General features: G+C 38.1%; 1 non-coding gene across 1 annotated transcript; it reads right to left on the bottom strand.

The window, feature by feature from the left end:
• Window positions 1–5147: 5147 nt before the first annotated feature.
• LOC145033187 (small nucleolar RNA R71) lies at window positions 5148–5254 on the bottom strand. The gene has a single exon (XR_013677424.1). It is a non-coding gene; the product is annotated as a small nucleolar RNA R71 (small nucleolar RNA).
• Window positions 5255–12571: the final 7317 nt, after the last annotated feature.

Genomic DNA, 12571 nt, shown 5'->3' with positions numbered 1-12571 from the left:
TTACATGAAGAGTTGGGTACCCGACTACATTTCAATACAGCCTACCACCCACAGACAGACGGGCAAAGTGAACGGATAATTAAGACGCTCTAGGATATGCAACGTGCCTTTGTAATGGACTTCGGTGGAAGTTGGGATACTTACTTTCCCTTGGATGATTTTTCATACAACAATAGCCTCCATTCCAATATACATATGCATCCCTTTGAGCTCTTATATGGGAGGAGGTGTCGAACTCCTATCTGTTAGGGGGAGGTAGGGTAGAGAGTGATGGGGGCACTGAGATAGTTCTCAAGATGATAGAGCAGATTCAGCAGGTCAGACAAAAGTTACTGACGGTCTAGAGTCGTCAGGAGAGTTACGCAGACCGGCGGCGATCCGAGCTAGAGTTCCAAGTTGAAGATTTTGTGCTCCTGAAGGTAACCCCGTGGAAAGGGGTAATCCGATTCAGGAAGCTGGGAAAGTTGGGTCCTAGATATATCGATCCTTTCAGAGTGACCACTCGAGTGGGGAAGGTAGCATATCGGTTAGAGTTGCTGCAAAGTTGAGCCAGATTCATAACACCTTCCATGTGTCCCAATTGAGGGAGTGGGTAGTCGATGAGACGACAGTGGTCCCTTTAGAAGACATTCAGGTTGATGATCACCTGAACTATAGTGAGAGGCTGATAGCGATCTTGTAACGAAAGGTGAAGGTCCTAAGAAATAAATATGTGCCCTTTGTGCAGGTTCAATGGCAGAATCGGAAGGGATCCGAGTGGACATGGGAGCCAGAGTCCAAGAAGCAAGAGCAATACCCCAAGTTGTTTCCAGAAAATGACTTCCAGGGAGAAGTCTGATTCTAGTGGGGGAGAATTGTAACATCCCGACTCCCAGGTGTGATACTTAATTATTTTATTCATTTTTGACAGGGCAACTCGACGAGTTAGGGAGCACCAACTCGCCGAGAAAAGACTATTATGGTCGCAGGATTTTTAGAGTCTACTCGACGAGTCGGAGGACCCTGACTCGAGAGTAAGAGCTATGTGAGGAAATGCTAATTTTCCAGGTTTGTGTCATATTTAAAGGACCTTACGCCCTCATTTCCGCCTCCCTTGTCACCCTACTACAATATGAGAAACCCTAATCGAGCTATAACCTTATGTGAGAGAAAGAGAGGCTAATATTGTGGGGTTTAGTGCATTCTTGGAGGAGAGTTGAAGAGCAAGAGACCTTGGACGAGAAGGAGCTTTTGGATCTGGTGTTCATTCATTTATAGCTTCTGTTTGAAGGTATAAAGTCACTATCTTACTCATTGTTTGGTTAGGTCTTATTTTTTTGGGAGTTTAGAGCCTTTTTCCCATCCTTCTTTGAGTTCTAGAGCATTATTAGCTTGTCATGGAGTGGAGACTCCAGATCTGGACATATTGAGGTCCCATAAGCCCAAACATCCAACCTTTATCAAGCTTTGGACAACTTTCCATGCATGAGACCCCTTATGGAGCTTATTTTGGCATTTTGAGCCATAGATGTCATGCATGAATGTAAGCTTGCAGCTTTACATGATAAGGGAGCCTTGGAAGGCTACATCCAGAGTATGAGACACCATTACTGCCTAAAATCATCTGAATGAGGAAATGGATTGAAGAGACTCGACGAGTCAGTGAGCTGACTCGATGAGTCGGCTAGGGTTTTTCCCCGACGAGTCTAGACATGTGTAACTTGGCGAGTTGATGAGACAACTTGACGAGTTAAGTTGGATTTTCACAACATTGAAGAAACGAGGGAACTTGATGAGTCACATAGATGCACTCGACGAGTTGGATCAACATGGATTGTTGACTCGAGTGTTGACTTTTAGGTTTTGGTCAAGACCTGGATTATAGAGACCATGGAGGGGTAAAATGGTTTTATACCCATCCCAAGAGTTAGAGAGATGGCATAGATTAGATTTGTGATTTTAAGTGTTAATTAGAGATGCTTATGACATGTAGGTGGGGATTAGATCGTTCGAGGGGTACGCGGTTTCTTTGCTTACTTACAAGGTGAGTCTTGTCACTATACTTACCATGAGTGGTAACTTTGTGTGACCGGAGGGTCTTGTATGCTTATATTGAGTATTGTGATATCCTGCATTATGTCTTTGTGATTTATGATGTGTATTATTCTGAGCTTTACTCGGGTAGGACCGGAGGGTCCACCAGAGTTGTGGGACCGAGGGGTCTCCACTAACACACATTGACCAAAGGGTCTTATTCGAGATATAGCCATGAGAGGATAATGAGATGTGTGTGGTATTTTGGGGGACTCACTAAGATTCGTTCTTACCGTGTTATGTGATATATGTTTCAGGTACTTCTCAGGATCGTGGGAAGGCGCCGGCTTGATTGTACACACGAGATGGAGTTACGCTTTTTTTTAGGATCCTGGATTTTTAATCAAACAAGTATGGATTTGTGTTTTTAATAAATTGATACTTTAGGTTTTGTCAAATGTGTTAATAAGAATCATGTGAATTTAAAAATGAAAAATGTGTTTGAAAATTTACGGTGTTACAAGTTGCTATCATAGCCTTGGTTTGAGGGATTCAGATGTACCCTCGGGTATGTCTGGACTCAAACTGAGGATCTGAGAAAAATTTCAAAAGAAATGATTTTTCTAAAATGAGTAAAAGTTTTTAAGAAAAAAACGAGATGCAGCAGTATGTAGAATCAGCCAGAGCCCGGACGGTGATTTCCCAAAATACCCTTACTTGTTTGTGTTATGAGATATTAGGGATGCATGTGATATGTGCATATTTAGCTATATATTTAGTATATATTTTTATTATTTATTGGCTAATTTATTGGAGTTTATGGACAAAAGGTACTTAATTATGTTTAAATTGTATTTTCAGTCCAGAAGATATGCTCGGAAGCAAAAGGAAGCAGGAGATGCAATCGGAAGCTCGGGAATTGAAGAAAGAAGAAAAAGAGCCAAAATCCTGAAGGACTCGACGAGTAGGAACGTCTACTCGACGAGTACCCATGAATGTTCACAAAGCAAACACAAAGTACTTGCCGTACACGGATTCCACAAAGGGGACTCGACGAGTTGGTTACCTACTCGACGAATCGACCCTGTTTTCTAAAATCTATATATAGAATCCAAATTCCCGAATTTGAGTCTCTCTCTGAAACCCTTGGAGGCTAAGTTGCGATTGAAGTAGTTGCTGGAGCCCCAGGAACTCGCAGACCAAGTCTAAGCATACGATTTTAGGAAGATTAAAGGCAATTCAAGTGTATTCTTACTTTATCTTTTAACCGAACCATGTTTCAACCAATGGATTTCGTTTTTGAGTTTGTTTTGCTGTAATTATGATCTAAAACCCTTGTCTTCTGTTTAGGATAGATGATTTTGTGAATATGGATTGATTTTATGGTTAGGATGAATTTAATTTGGTGATATTGTTTTGTTAAGCTTGTTAAAGAACCTTTTATGTTAATTACAACTATTTTCAGTTAATTAACCAGCATATTAAGTTGCATGAACATCTCTTAATTGCTAATTTCATATGATTTATGTTAGAACATTGTTATATGCCTAGGAATAGCGAATGTGAAACTAGGGTTAAATAGAAAATAGATAAATTAATGTGTGAGCGTGTATGATGAACCATCAACAAGAGGTTAATTAAATGACCAATTTAATTAACCAGTACATGTCTTACTTAACCTGAACCAATAAACTAGGAAATTTGTTAATTTAGAGAACTAGCCACTACTTGAGTTAATATGTTTTCTAAGGATTTGTAATAGAGAACGTGAACCTAATCACCATAATCGGTAGCCAATGAAAAATTAAACCATTGCATTTACCATAAAATCAACCATAGGATCAAATGATTCAAACCTAAACAGAAGTCCTCTTTATCATTGAATTTAGTTGAATTTTATTTGCTTAGTTCTTAACTGTTTTCCTTAACTGTTAGTTGAGTATTTAAGTTTCTAGTCTTGCAAAACTAGAGAAAACCCTCCTTTTATTACTTGTTTTTTTTATTTAGATAATCCTAGTAGTTAGTCTTATAATTGTCGTTCCCTGTGTTTGACACTCTGCTTGCTTAAACTATACCACCAATTGACAGGTACACTGCCTTTTGTGTGTCTAATTTATATTAAAAAATTAGGATAAAACTAGTTAGTTTCACACACATCAAGTTTTTGGCGTCGTTGCCGCGGAACGGTTCTAAAATTAATTCTAATTGCTAGTGTTATTGATTCTTTGTGTGAGATTGATCTTGCACAAAGTTACTGCTTTAGTAATTTAGTTCTTAGGTTAAGTTTTAGTCTTTTCTCTTTTTAGAAGCTTGTTTTTGAATTTTGTTGTAATAACCTTGAACTCGCCGAGTGCAGTCGAAGCTGCTCGACTAGTCCAAGGCAGTTTTTTTAATTTCATTTCAGTTCACCTTTTATTCTTTTTAAGCATGTTTTTCGTTTTTATTGTAGGCATTACATGACCCGAGGATCAAACACACTTCTGGTTCCTCCATTTGAAGACCCGGAATCCGCTCATAGGAAGAACAAAGACAAGGTCGTTAAAGACACTAACTCGTCAAGGAAATCACCTTTCAAAGACCTTAAGTCAGTCTTTGGGAAGAAGAAAAGTAATAAAATAGGTGAAATCAGCAGTCAAAAGAGCAAGGAAAGCAAGTTAGAACATTTTGAAGAAACTCTAAATCCACAAGTAACCGATTACGACTCCGAATCTCAAGAAGAAAGCGACTTTGAAGGCGAACCCGCTAACACCATGGCTAAAATCGATGAAGTTCCCGTGGGTGAATGGAAGAAAAGGATACATGACGACACCGAGCCAGGACTCGTGCAACCCGCGATTCCCACAACTGCCACTTTCGAACTAAAAGGCCACATACTTGCTCAACTTAAGTAAATTCCATTCTACGGGAAAGATCACGAAGAAGCATACAAACATCTAGACGAGGCTAACAATATAGCCGACTACTTCAATGTCCCTAATGTGGCTCGCAACACCGTTTTGCTTCATATGCTACCAGTCACATTCAAGGGAGCTGCGAAAGATTGGATGAAATCACTCCCTCTAGGATCCATCACTACTTAGGCTAAAATGAAAGAAGAGTTTATAGACCAATTTTGCCCTCCCTCAAAGATAGCCAAATTAAAGAAAGCCATTACAAATTTTGAACAACAAGCTGGAGAGTCACTTTATGATGCATGCGAAAGATACAAAGGCTTACTAAGGAACTGCCCACACCATGATCTAAACAGTCAGCAAGAAGTCTCCATTTCTATGATGGACTAAATGTAACAACTAGGCAGCTCCTAGATTTGCAAGGACCATTCACAAAGAAGCCACCCCCAATAATAAAAGAGCTAATTGAAGAATTCTCTAAGCACTCTAGAGAATAGCATAACCCAAGGAATGAACCAAATCGAGGGGTCGTGAACTCAGTTATTGATAGCATGGCAGCAATGATGGCTAAGTTGGAAAATTTGGATCGAAGAATGACTAAGATGGACCAATCCATCCACGTTATCCGGGTGGGATGTGAGAATTATAATGGGCCTCACCTTACAAGAGATTGTGATTTGGACGAGAATGGGAACCGAAACGCACAAGTGTGTTATTCAAGTGGCGATAAATATGATGATGATTGGCGAAAACCCAAGAAGGAATGGCTCCCATACAATGAATACAAAAAGGAAAAGCAGGAAAAATATAAGCAAAAAGCAAGGGGTTTTTATCAAAAAGAGGAGTCCGTACTAGAAAAGAAAACGGATTTGGAGGACATGCTCACAATATTTGCAGCTGCATCCGAGAAGCGACATAATGACACAGAAGTTGCAATAAAAGAGCAACAAAATATGTTAAGGGGTCACCAAGGCATGATTAAAGAACACCACACTATGATGATGGATCAGCAAGTAATGCTTAGGAATTAGCAAGCATCCATTCATAACACTAAAAAACAGTTAGGCCAAATTGCACAAAAAATCAACCAAAGAGTACCGGGTGAAATTCCTAGCAATACTGAACAGAATCCAAGAATGGCACATGTGAATGCAATAACAATAGATTCTGAGAAAATTTTCACTCCTCTGACCCCTTTACAGAAGAATCCCATAGAGGTGAAAAAAGAAGAGGCAGAAAACTGGGAATCGATTAAACCTGACTCGAATCACTGAGTCCCAGACAAGGACTCAACGAGTCCAATGTCTGATTACAAAAACAACCCTCCTTTAAAACCTTACCAACCCTTTTTGCCATTCGAGTCGAGCCATAGCTGATGAACATATTCAAGAGTATAGGAAGTTTATGGAGCATATAAAGGCATTCCAAGTGAATATTATGTTCATTCAAACAATAGTTCAAACGCCAAAATATGCAAGCTTGCTTAAGAACCTCTTTACGACTAGAAGAAACATGGAAGAAGTGGATGAGATAGTGTTGAAAGAACTGCCAGAGCAGAGGGGCGATTCGGGAAGTATCACTGTACCTTGTCAATTTGGGAACTTAGACCACGCAAGCGTTCACTGATTCAGGGGCAAGTATAAATATTATGTGATATTATTTCTTCAAAAAGCTAAACCTTCCGGAACCAAAGCCTATTCAAATGAGAATCCATCTAGTCGATAAAGCAATAATACATCCAATGGGAGTGTGCGAAGATCTTCTCATCAAGGAAGATAAACTAGTGTTCCCTGCTGACTTCATAATACTAAACATGGAAGAAGACCTTCAAGTACCAATAATTCTTGGGCGTCCATTCTTGAATACAGCTTGTGCCTTAGTAGATATGTGCGAGTCTACACTAACACTAAGGGTGGGTGATAATTCGGTAATTTTTAAAGCTGAACAAGAGAATGGGCACATAGAACCAAGATAAGATAAAGTCTCTTCAATGGATTTGGATGATAAGTTGTTAGAAAGAGAGATTGTGCTTTTGCAAGTCAATTCATATTATCTTTGGACGAGAATTTTGATGTTGAAGGTGACTTGAAAGAGATAGAAAGGAGGATCGAGGAAGCTGATTTCTAGGAGACCAGCAAAATTGTTGAACCAGCACTTACTCGCCGAGTAGCACCAACTAACTCGACGAGTACAGACGAAAAGTCACAATTTGGTGGAGATTCTGGCCTGCAACCCATGAGTACCATCTCTGGACCCAACGTGCACATTTTTCCTGATCCGTTGGAGAATCTACTTGAGGAAAGCGGAGATATCAGAGATTTGAGTGACTTTGAAAATGCATACTTGGCTTGTCTTGACACAATTGTGCGATATGATGAAGCAATCCAAGATGACAATAATGAACGCTTAGAAGATAAATGGAATACTAAGGCTTGGAATAATGATGAGCATAACTCTTCCATTAAATAAAAAATGCCTGATGAAGAAGCAATATCAACTACAATCAAAAGAACTAAGCCTCGAGCCCTAGTCTCTACTACATTTGAAGTCATCACTTTTAAACCACCAGATTCTTTATTATGTGATGGAAGTGAGGAAGAATTTGTGACCTTGAGTGATGATGAAATAATTATAGAAAAGGCAATCAAGGTAGATAAAAGAAGAAGGGAAACGATGGGGCGTAAAGAGGAAGGAGTGAAAAAAAGAAGCGTGATAAAAAGATAAAGCGTGAATTTGAAGAAAGTGCCACATGGAGAAGGAAAGAAGAATTGAGAAGAGCATATAAGAGGAAAATACATCCTTACAAAACTAAGTATAAATCACAAAGGATCAAGAAGGAATTCTCGATGAATGACAATGCAGAGACGTAGAGCAGGAAGGAATCCAACTAACGACTCCTCAAAAAGAAGCGCTTCCAAGAGGCAATCTGAGTTTACAGTTTTCTTTCTTTTTACTTTTCTTTTTCATTTTATTTTCGCTTTTTTTAGGATTTGCTTTTATCAATCTTCTTCTGTAATTAAAATGATTGCTTGAGTACAAGCAATGCTCAAGTGTGGGGTATGGTGGCATAAAATTACAAAAAAATTTCAAACATAATGAAAAACTCGTCGACTCCCCTCCTCTACTCGGCGAGTCCATCTGAAAAATCCTGAAAAATCGTGGATTCGCGTATCTACTCGATGAGTAGGTACCCCTACTCGGCTAGTCCACATATTTACCCAAAAAAATAATATTTTCAGATTCTGTAAAATAGGGGTTTTAACCCTAATTGGTAAAACACAATTACAAGCACAGCCTCCAGCCGCTCGACGAGCAATATTTTCTCTCGACCTCTCATCTCCATTCTCTTGTTATTCACTGCAATTCCAACCAAAAAGGTAATTTTTTTCTACTTAATCTTGTTAAAGTTCATACCTTGGGTAGATTTATGACCATGATCTGTAAAAAACCGGATTTTGGGGTTTACTCCAATCCTAGGGTTTTGATTTTTCGATCAAATTACCTTGTTATAGACAAAATTTCTTGCGAAATATTTCTTAATAGACATGCCTAGATAAACCCCTGGACTAATTTTTGTATTTAGATGGTTGATTTTGGCCAAATCAGAGATTAGACTCGCAAAGTTCATGCGACTCGCCAAGTCGGTTCTTGGACTCGGTGAGTCCATGTTTCAGATGCCCAAAATTTTTGCATTTTTAATTTTTCTGTGTTTTGTTTGCTGTATTCTGGGTTTTGTTTTGTACAAAACATGTATAGGCATGGGCAGAGCACAAGAGGAGGTGGTTATGGGGACATCCCAGCTAAACTTCCCACAAATCACTTCCAAATCTTCACTATCCCGGGCCAAAAACAAGCTCGAAGCACTTAAGCGCAAGGAGATATATGTTCCCAACGAGATAGATTGGCATTAGATAGGCCAAATGGGATTGGAAGAGGAATTGACTCCTTATTTGGTCAAGTCCTTTGAAAACGATGGGGTAAGGATAATTTGTGATGGGTGGAGCCGGTTATTCAAAATTCAAGAACCCATCTACCAAGAATTATGCTGGGATTTCTTCTCTACCATCTCTTTCCGAGGTGGTAATGATTATTATAACCTGGGAATTATTACCTTTTGTCTTGGAGGGGAGTTGCGCCAATGCAACATAGTAGAGCTTGCTTGGAGACTAGGGATCTATGATCAACATACGGTTATATCTGAAAATTTTGAGACATTTCTTGAACACTACCACAAGGAGTTACCAAAGGAGGTGGTTTCTTCTAATTGGTGGAATAATACTGCCAATCGGGTCTACATTCCTTCCTATACTCAAGAGGGAAGCATCTGTTCCCCCATACATCGATTGATCCACCGTCTTAGCGCAAGCACCATTAACATGCGAAAGGACGATGATAAGGTCCCTACTCTCAATATCTTCAACATGTGGAGCATCATTACCCCCGATTTTTTTTGCAATTTGCCATATTGTATGGAAAAATACTTAGTGGAGGGGGCAGTTAAGGAGAGGATTACCTCCAAAATTAATGGCGGAATGTTTGTTATAAAGCTGGCTAGGACGTATGGGATTTTAGAGCAAGGGGCGGCAAGGGTGTTGACAATGATTTCTACTCCTCCTTTTAGCACCACATTGTTTAGGAGGGCACAAATCATTGAGGATTATGGTGGGGGCATATTGGAATTCCAAATGCGGATGAGGTCTTGGTACCCGACGAGCCAGGAAGGAGGGTGAGGCAGCGAAGGGATCATGTACGAGAAGACCCACCAGTCATTCCAGTGGATGAGGAGCTACCAATGGACTGGTACAACATGGAGATGAGAAGGTACTAGGACGATCTTAGACGGAGTATGAATTACCACAACGAATCATTTGTTTACTTTTTTGAAGCAGAAGAATTTTTTTTTTCACTAAGCGTTGTACTCGCCGAGTGCACACCCTGGACTTGACGAGTCCATGTGCAATTTCGCGATTTTTTTGCCAAATACACTACTACTCGGCGAGTTATCATATAAACTCAACGAGTCGCTCAATATTCCATTCTCAAGCTTACGATTTGACAACATTTGATACAACCTTTAATCATTTTCTTTAAAGATTAATTCCTGAAGATTTTCGAGCCTATTTTCCTGCATATTTAGAGTGCTACCACACGAGATTTGACACCCAAGGCATGGATGAACTGCTCCAATGTCTAAAGTCAATTAAAGAAGGAGCTCAAAAGAAGAAATATCGATCTCACCACTACTATCCCAGAGGAGTTTGTTCCAATTCCCTCTTTATTTTTTCATTTTCTTTCTCATGCATAACATGCAACGGGGACATTGCATAAATGAAGTGTGGGGTAGGGGGTTTGATTATATTAGTTACATTAGAATCCTAATTTTGAAATTTTTTTCATTAAAATTTCTAGGATTAATTTAGAAAATTTGGTAAAACAATTAGGATTCCATGTTAATGTTATGTTTGATGATTGCATGAAGACCCAAATGTTTAGTTGAGCCTATATATGTTCTAGTGAATTTGTGGCCTCCTTTATTCTAGTGAAATCATAGAACAAAAACATAACATTGCTTATTTTGAGAAATGTAATATGTTTAGCATCATGTACCAGAAATGTATCCAGGAAAAATTTAATCTTTAAAAAATAAAGGTTAAAGTTGAGCACCCCTGCTGAAGCATGTAGGTATTGAGTGAAAAAAAATGAGTTACATGTGAAAAAAAAAAAGATAATTACAAAAAATTTGTAAGAATTTTGGAGCAATCAAAGTGAAGATCAAAATATCAAAATTCCGAAGAATCAAAAAGTTGGAGATACCAAAAATCAAAAAGGTGGTGAATTCAAAGAGATTAAAGTTCAAATTATCAAAGAAGTGAAGAATTCCAAAAGCTCCTTAGTGGTATCAAAAAGTTGTAATTTTCTAGATTATGTATGCTTGGGTTGCTCAACCAAAAATACCTCGAGGTTAAGAAGTTTTCTACGGATGGATTCAAAAGGATGCATAAAATGAGCATCGTTCAAAAGAAATGGGTGAGTGTTTATGAGGATTGTTAGTATTTACAATTTAGGGGGGTGGCTTAGGAAAGTTTTAGGCACAAATGTATGTGTTGAGATCTTGGAATAATGGTTGGGTTCAATTGGGATTGTCTTATGTGATATTAGTGTGCTAAAATTTAGTTTTGCTTGGGGGCAAGCAAAAGTCAAGTGTGGGGTATTTTGATATGTGCATATTTAACTATATATTTAGTATAGATTTTTATTATTTATTGGCTAATTTATTGCAGTTTATGGACAAAAGGTACTTAATTATGTTTAAATTGTATTTTCAGTCCAAAATATATGCTGGGAAGCAAAAGGAAGCAGGAGATGTGATCGGAAGCTCGGGAATTGAAGAAAGAAGAAAAAGAGCCAAAATCATGAAGGACTTGGCGAGTATGAAAGTCTACTCGACGAGTACCCACGAATTTTCACGAAGCAAACATACAGTCCTTGCCATACACGGATTCCACAAAAGGGACTCGGCGAGTCGTTACCTACTCGATGAGTCGACCTTATTTTCTGAAATCTATAAATAAAATCCAAATTCCCAAATTTGAGTCTGTCTCTGAAACCCTTGGAGGCTAAGCTGCGATTGAAGTTGCTATTGGAGTCCTAAGAACTCGAAGATCAAGTCTAAGCATCCGATTTTGGGAAGATTAAAGGCAATTCAAGTGTATTCTTACTTTATTTTTTGATTGAACCATGTTTAAACCAATGGATTTCGTTTTTGAGTTTGTTTTTGTTGTAATTATGAACTAAAACCCTTGTCTTCTGTTTAGGGTAAATGATTTTGTGAATATGGATTGATTTTATGGTTAGGATTAATTTAACTTGGTGATATTGTTTTGTTAAGCTTGTTAAAGAACCTTATATGTTAATTACAACTATTTTCAGTTAATTAACCAGCATATTAAGTTGCATGAACATCTCTTAATTGCTAATTTCATATGATTTATGTGAGAACATTGTTATATGCCTAGGAATAGCAAATGTGAAACTAGAGTTAAATAGAAAATAAATAAATTAATGTGTGGGCTTGTGTGACGAACCATCAACAAGAGGTTAATTGGATGACCAGTTTAATTAACCACTACTAGTCTTACTTAATATGAAGCAATATACTAGGAAATTCATTAATTTAGACAATACTAGAGTTAATATGTTTTCTAAGGATTTGTAATAGCGAACGTGAACCTAATCACCTTAATCGGTAGCCAATGAAAAATTAATCCATTGCATTTACCATAAAATCAACCATAGGATCAAATGATTCAAACCTAAATAGAAGTCATCTTTATCATTGAATTTAGTTGAATTTTATTTGCTTAGTTGTTAACTATTTTCCTTAAGTGTTAGTTGAGTATTTAAGTCTCTAGTCTTGCAAAACTAGAGAAAACCCTCATTTTATTACTTGTTTTTTTATTTACATAATCCTAGTAGTTAGTCTTATAATTGTCGTTCCCTGTGTTCGATACCCTGCTTTCTTAAACTATACCACCAATTGACAGGTACACTGCCTTTTGTGTGTCTAATTTATATTAAAAACGTAGGATAAAACTAGTTACTTTCACACACATCAACATGCTAGAGGATAGACTAGGTATTTCATATCTTAGGGCTAGAGTTGCCTG

The sequence above is a fragment of the Lactuca saligna genome, chromosome 2, assembly GCF_052625555.1.
Source record: "Lactuca saligna cultivar CGN05327 chromosome 2, ASM5262555v1, whole genome shotgun sequence".
Taxonomy (NCBI): domain Eukaryota; kingdom Viridiplantae; phylum Streptophyta; class Magnoliopsida; order Asterales; family Asteraceae; genus Lactuca; species Lactuca saligna.
This window is presented reverse-complemented; position numbering and strand designations above follow the sequence as displayed.